This window comes from Vombatus ursinus, unplaced genomic scaffold (genome assembly GCF_900497805.2).
Source record: "Vombatus ursinus unplaced genomic scaffold, bare-nosed wombat genome assembly UNPS02014770.1, whole genome shotgun sequence".
NCBI classification, from domain to species: domain Eukaryota; kingdom Metazoa; phylum Chordata; class Mammalia; order Diprotodontia; family Vombatidae; genus Vombatus; species Vombatus ursinus.
Genome location: NW_020954548.1, coordinates 31,347,532 through 31,354,644, shown reverse-complemented (window position 1 = coordinate 31,354,644; position 7,113 = coordinate 31,347,532). Strand labels below are relative to the sequence as shown.

Below are 7,113 nucleotides of genomic sequence, written 5' to 3'. Positions count from 1 at the left end.
GAGCTCAAGACAGTCACTGCTTTCCCTCTGCCATCTTGGCTCTGCCCATCCCTCCCCCACTTCTGTGGGCAAATTTACATTATCAATTTACTTAGAGGTCTGACAGATAGTTTACTTATGTTAAGGAGAACTATGTGTATACATATATATGTATAATATATATATTTATATAATATATAATGTATAATGTATATATGTCTTTATGTGTTATATGTGTGTGCACATGTATACCATGTATATAATATACACATATACATATATGTAGATAGATAAATAGATAGATAGATAGATACTGGAGTCTAAGGGTATATTCGTATGTATGTGTAGGTATATAACTAAATTCATGGTGCTGCCTTTCATATTTCATCCATAGTATTTGGTTATTGTTATAAAAGCAGTTTGACAGAGCCTTTTGGGGCAGAGTTCTCTGATGGTCTTTGGGTCAAGTGCTGATCAGGGCTCAGGGATTATAGACTCCATTCCTAGCAAAGGCTCCAGAAGACCTTAGTCTGGATGTCACTATTTGGGTATATTCTTCTCTATCATACAATATAGACTGTTAGAATTTAGTATCTTAAAGCATAAAACACAGAATGTTGGAACTACAACAAACTTTAAGACATAGAACATCAGCAAGTTATTTCCTGTCTCTGAGACTCAGAGGGGATTCGGTTCCATCTCTAACATGCTGTGTTCTAATATCTGGGAGTGGAGGGTGGGAAGCACATTAGAACATAGAACATTAGGCAAATGTGGGATCAATGCAAGGAAAGACTTCCTAACAATCAGAGCTGTCCCAAAGTGGATTGGACTCAAGGTGAAAGGGTCTCTCCATCACTGGAGGCATTCAAGTGGAGGCTGAATGACCCTTTATAGGCAATGCTGTGGAAAGAATTCCTACCCAAGTACAGGTTGACATTCAGGGGCATAAGAAATATTAGAACATAGAATGTTAAGAGCTCAAATCTAATACACTGGACATTCAGAGATAGAAGGGACATTGAATTATAGAATATTAGAGCTGGAATCTGGGACTCCCTGAGTCCCAGAAACTGAAAATAATATACTAGTGTTGGACAGTAAGTTAATGGCAGAGCTGAGACTGATACACCTTTTTACCCTTTTCAGTTTTTCTTCCTCTCTTCTTCTACCCCCTCTCACCTCATTCTTAGCCATTTCCGGCCACTAAAATATGCCTCAAGATGTCAGTCATGATCTGCCTTACCTCTTCAGCTTCTCAGTTTCCTTTGATGGTGCTGCCATTTTCCTAATCCCCTAGCCAGGGGTGAGAAACCTGCGGCCTTGAGGCCACGTGTGGCCCTCTAGGTCCTCAAGTGGGGCCCTTTGACTGAATCCAAACTTTTCAAGAAGATGCCCAACAGGTTCTGGGCACCATGGAAGTAAAAGATATATGCACTTCTTTTAGCTGCTCTTCTACACACCTGTGGGAAATAACTAAGGAATAACCCGATGGCCTAAGATGAACAAATGCATAGTGACAAGAGTGCTGGATTGGCATTCAGGTCACAGAATTTCAGAGGTGGAAGGGACTTTAGAAGTCATCTAGTGTTCATTTGGCCCTGAACATGAATCCTCTTTACAGCATTTCCAACAAACATTCGTCTGGCCTTTGTCCAATGGCCTGCACTGAAGGGGACCCCAGTGCCTCCTCAGGAGGCCTATTCCATGTTTGTGGAGTTCCAGTTGTTAGGAACCTTTTCTACAAATCAAGCCTAAAGCTGCCTCTTTATAACTTCCACTCAACGCTCATGGTTCTGCCCTCTGGGACCGAGGAGAACAAGTCCAATCCTCGTCCACAAGATGCCCCCTCTTCTTCAGGCACACATTCCTAGATTCTTCTGTCCTTCGATCCTCCTCCTTCACCTCTATTTCACCAAATCCCTCTCATTCTTTAAGGCATAGCTCAAATACCACCTTAATCATGAAGCCTTTCCTGATCTTTCAAAGTGCTAACGACTTCTTTCCAAACGTATTTGTATTTTAACTACCATGTATTTGTTTTGTATTTATTTCATGTGTATTTTTCCTGTACATATGTATATTTATGTGTTTGTTGTCTTACATTTTGAATGTAAAATACTTGAGAGTGGGGGTGGTTTCATTTTTTTGTATTTGTATCCTTACCACCTAACACAGTGTTTGGTACATAGAAGTCCCTTAAGTCCTTGTTGGTTGATTGGTTGATTAACTCATTTTCCTTTCTGACTTCTCTTTCTCAGGCTTTTTTGTTGGTTCATCATCCATATCACACCCCTAACTGTGGATGTACCCCAAGGCTCTGTCCTGGATCTTCTTCTGTTCCACTGCATTCTCTCATTTAGTGGCTTTATCAGTTCCCTTGGGTTTAATTATAATCTCCATGCAGATGACTCCCAAATACATACATATACACATATATGTACATACATACACATACACACACACACACACATATATATATGTCCACCCCAGTATCTCTCCTGCGATCTAGTTATATGTCTCCAACTGCTTATGAAACATTTCATTTCAAAGTGGATTTCCCATAGGATTCTCAAACTTATGTGTGAAATAGGACTCACTATATAGAAATAGACATATATATAAATATATTACTTAATAGTAATTTATAACTATTAATATATAAATATATAACCTAATAGTAATTTATTTTTCCAATTACATATAAAGATAGTTTTCAATATTCATCTTTGTAAGATTCTGAGCTCCAAATTTTTCTCCCTCCCTTTCCTTCTCCCTCCCCAAGACAACAAACAATCTGATATAGGTTATACATGTACAATCATGGTAAACATATTTCCACATTAGTCATGTTCTGAAAGAAGACTCAGAACAAAAGGGGAAAAACCACAAGAAAGAAAAAAACCAAAACCCCCCAAAAAAGTGATAATAGTATGCTTCAATCTGCATTTAGATTCCATAGTTCTTTCTCTGGATGCAGTCAGCATTTTTCATAATAAGTCCCTTGGACTTATTGTATATACTTATTAATACAAGTGTATTTGTTTATATAAGTGTATACTCATTTATATGTTTCCACTTTATAGACTGTAAGTTCCTTGTCTTTGTATCTCTAGCAGCTAGTATAGTACCTGGTACATATAGTAGACACTTAATAAATGTCTGTTGATTGAATTCCTATATATCTTAAATATCAGGCTTTTCTCAGAGATATTTGGTATAAAGATTTTTTTCCTACTGATAATTTCCCTTTTTATTCTAGCTGCATTGATTTTGTTCATGCAAAAACATTTTAATTTTATGTAATTGAAATTACCCATTTTATCTTTTATGATTTCCTCTAACCTATATTTGGTTAAGAATTCTCCCCCTAATTGTAGTAATAAAATATATCTGTTTCTATCCTTTTGCATTTTTTAAATGACAAGGCCTTTTATATTTGTCAGGTATCTATTTGGGAACTTGATGTTAGTCATGGTGTGAAATGCTAGTCTAAACCTATTTTCTTACAGACTGCTTTCCAGTTTTCCCAGCAGTTCATGTCCAGTATAGCATCCTTTCTCAGCTGGGGCTTTTAAGATGCTACCAGGTAGCATGCAAATTGGTTACATTTTACTTCTGATCTAGAAAATGCCGGAATAGGCATGACAGGCTGCCCTGGTTTTGCTTTCAGCTGCAACTAGAATTTGTAAATGATTGCAGCTGTCAAGTTAAATGCTGGTGATGAGACTTTGATTTTTCCAGGTGTAACAAGATGAACCTAAGTGAGAGGATGTCAGTTCATCATTTATGAGCAGGGCTTCTTGGATCCAGCTGCAGACTTCCTCTGTTTCTTTTCCCCTGCAAATGGCTTGGGAGATTTCAAGGAAGGCTTTTTCAAGGGGTCCAGACCAGCTTGCTGTTTTTATTAGATCAAAATCAAATTCAATACACTGTAACTCAAGTTGTCTACTTTATTAAAATGGAAACAGACTGTGTTTCTGCATCAGATGAAGATAACTGTCTTAAAGCATAGGTAGCCTCACCCTTCACAGAGACACCAGAATTCCCAATACAGAAGGACAGGACAACTGAATTAAGACAATATCTCAGGCTCATGTTAGGTGTATTTGTTTCACTCCCTTTTATATTTCCCCTAGAAGTAAATCTGTATACCTTGGATTAATAGCAGTTGACAGTGCAACGGGGTAAGTGAACTCAGCCTGATCATAGGTGCTGGAAATATGGAAATTTCAGGGATGGAGGGAGATATAGCATATCCAGAGGCCAAACCACCTGATAAAGAAAAAGATTTGATCTTGCCTAACCAGCCTTTCAAACCCCCTGGGTTTGTGAAGCCCCAATTCATATTTAAAACAGAAGAAAGGAAAAGAAGGGATAAAGGAACAAGTATTTATTAAGTGCCCACATTCTAGTGGTGGAAGCAACACGTACAGGAAGTTTCAACTGTAAACCAGATGGAATGGCCAGTGGTTCCTAGGATGCAGTAGCAAGTCAAATGATAATGCCTCTTCTATATTTATATTTCCCCTGATAAAACTTCTTTCTGATGTTGAGCCATTTGGTAGTGTCAGGGCCACCAAGAATTTTCTTTTTCTGGGTCTTTAGAAGTTGAGGCTCCCGTTGAAGCAGGTTTTCTTCAGCAGGATTGTCCCATAGGACCATGGCTGTGGGGGGTCAGGCTGCGAGCTTGGTCAGTGGTCTGGGGAGCGTGGCTGTTCCTGGGGCTCTTGGGTAGAGGGTCCTGGGTGGTCTACACCTGGGTCTGAAGAGAGGTGGTAATTTAGGCAGTGACATTCTGAATTGATGAGATACCACAAAGTCTTGGGAGAAGCGGAGGAAAGTAGAAGTTAGAGGCGACTTTTCTAGGACAGAGGAATGAATGGTGTGGGGTAGTAGAAAGAGCACTGAATTCAGAGTAGGAAATCTTGGATTTTCTGGGCTTCAGTCTCATCTGTAAAATGAAAGGTAACAGTCTATAATCTATGAATCTAATTCTGAGATAATTGGATGGGGGTTCTTTTTAACAACCAAAGAGCTCTAGCTGGAGGGCAGAGCCAAATTAGTACACCTAGGGCTCTTCTCTAGGGAAATTGTTTCTTCTTTACTTCTTCATAGGCTCATAGAAGCCAAGAGCAGGAAGGGACCTTAGAGCAGGAATTCTAGCAGAAGTCTTAGAACATACAGTGTTAAGAGTTAGAAGAGACTTTAGGATATAAAATGTCAGAAGTGGAAAGGCCTTAGAAGTACTTGAAGACTCCCTAGGTCTTAGGAAGTCATTCATCTTAGAATGTTTGGGCTGAAAGGGACCTTGGAAATCATTGAGTCATTTTGCAGATAGGCCCAGAGAAGAAGTTATTTGCCCACAGTGGCACATCGAGTTGGTTCTGATACTTTATTAGCTGCGTGAAGCTAGCTGCTTCACCTTTCTGAAATTCAGTGTCCTCTTCTGTAAAATCGACTAGTAATACCTCCATTTTCTACTGTCTTAGGGCTATCGTATGGAAAGTACTTTGTAAACTTTAAAACTTTGTTGAAATGTGAGTTACCACTGTCATTTTCAATAACCTCAGGTTACATAGTCACACATATACACTTAGATAATGTGAATGGGGACTGTATAATTATTTTGTTGAGTTGTTTCAGTGATGTCCTACTCTTTGTGACCCCATTTGGTGTTTTCTTGGCAAAGATACTGAAGTAGTTGCCATTTCCTTCTCCAGATCATTTTACAGATGAGGAAACCGAAGCAAAACAGGGTTAAGTGACTTTCCCAGGGTCATATAATTAGTAAGTATCTGAGGCCAGATTTGAACTCAAAGATGAGTCTTCCTAACTCTGGCCTGACGCTCTCTCCACTGAACCACATAGCTGTCCCAATATAATTATAGCCAATAGATAGAACTGAACAAAGAATCCTACCAGAGCATTGTCTAAAGGGGTTCCTGTGTCCCCAACTTTCTGGAATTCCTCCTTTGCACATATTCACCCTCTTTTTCCATATCCCCTTTGAAGCAGATTCGCACTCTCTATTCCCTTTAAAATCAGCAGGACCTAAGGCTGTTGTCAGCTCCCCAGTGGTGCAGAGGTAGAGTGAAGACTGGCCCTACCAAGTCAAGTATCTCCAAGTGAGTCTATACTTGGGCTTCTCTGCTGAAAACTTGCAGATAAATGTAAATTCTATCTTGCCACTGAGCATTGTGAGTTATCCAGCAGTAGTGAACTGAGCACCTACTATGTGGGGCACTTAGGACTAGGTGCTGTCTAGTTAATTAATATCCGTTCTTTTTGGCCTTTGTTCAACACTTTAATTTTTAAAGTTCTTAATAACCTTTTCCATTCGTTATTCTTGCCAGCTACTCAATCAGAATCATTCTGATTTTATGAATAATGATGCTAAGATTCATGATATCTTTCGAAGCCCCAGCACAAATTCCACATCCTACATGAAGCTTTTAAAATTTTCCTCTATTCTCATCATCCAATTGATTATGACCACCTTCCAGGATGTCACATAACACTTTACCTGGCAACTTTCTAACATATTCACTGTGTATGATTGTGGATTTTGGTTATGTGTTTATATCTTATTCCACTATCAGGTTATAAATTTCTTGAGGACAAGGACTGTCTCATCTAAACTCTGTCTGTCTAACATATAATACAGTATTGAGCAAACAATATTTCCCAAATGTTCAAACGAATGAGTGAGTGAATATGGCCTCTCCCCACTCAGATCTATACTCAATATATGTCAAGGTCATAACAACTTGACGCAGGTCAGTAGGCTGCCTAATTGTTTCATCCATGTATGCCTCAGTTCCCTGCCATCATCTTCAGTCAACCTGTATTGATCACCTTCTATATTTAGGACCCTGTTCTAGGCAGTAGAGATCAAGAGAAGTACCCTGGGAGGGCTCCTGCTTTCAAGGATTCATTGAGATCATATCTATAAAGTGCTTAGTATAGTGGCTGCCACATGGTAGGCACTATATAAATGCTTATTATATTCCCCATTCCCCTTAAGGGGCATACAGCCTAGGAGACAGGAGCCACAAACCTAATTCTTTAGTACTCCAGGTGCTGTGACTTCCTTGGTGTGAATCTTCCTTCCACTGGTACAATACAGAGACA

The 7,113-nt window shown here is 39.2% G+C and overlaps 1 protein-coding gene across 2 annotated transcripts in view; it reads left to right on the top strand.

Moving 5' to 3' along the window:
- The window catches only part of GSG1L (GSG1 like), a 353,520-nt gene that overhangs the window by 339,878 nt on the left and 6,529 nt on the right, over positions 1-7,113 (top strand). The window lies entirely within an intron of this gene.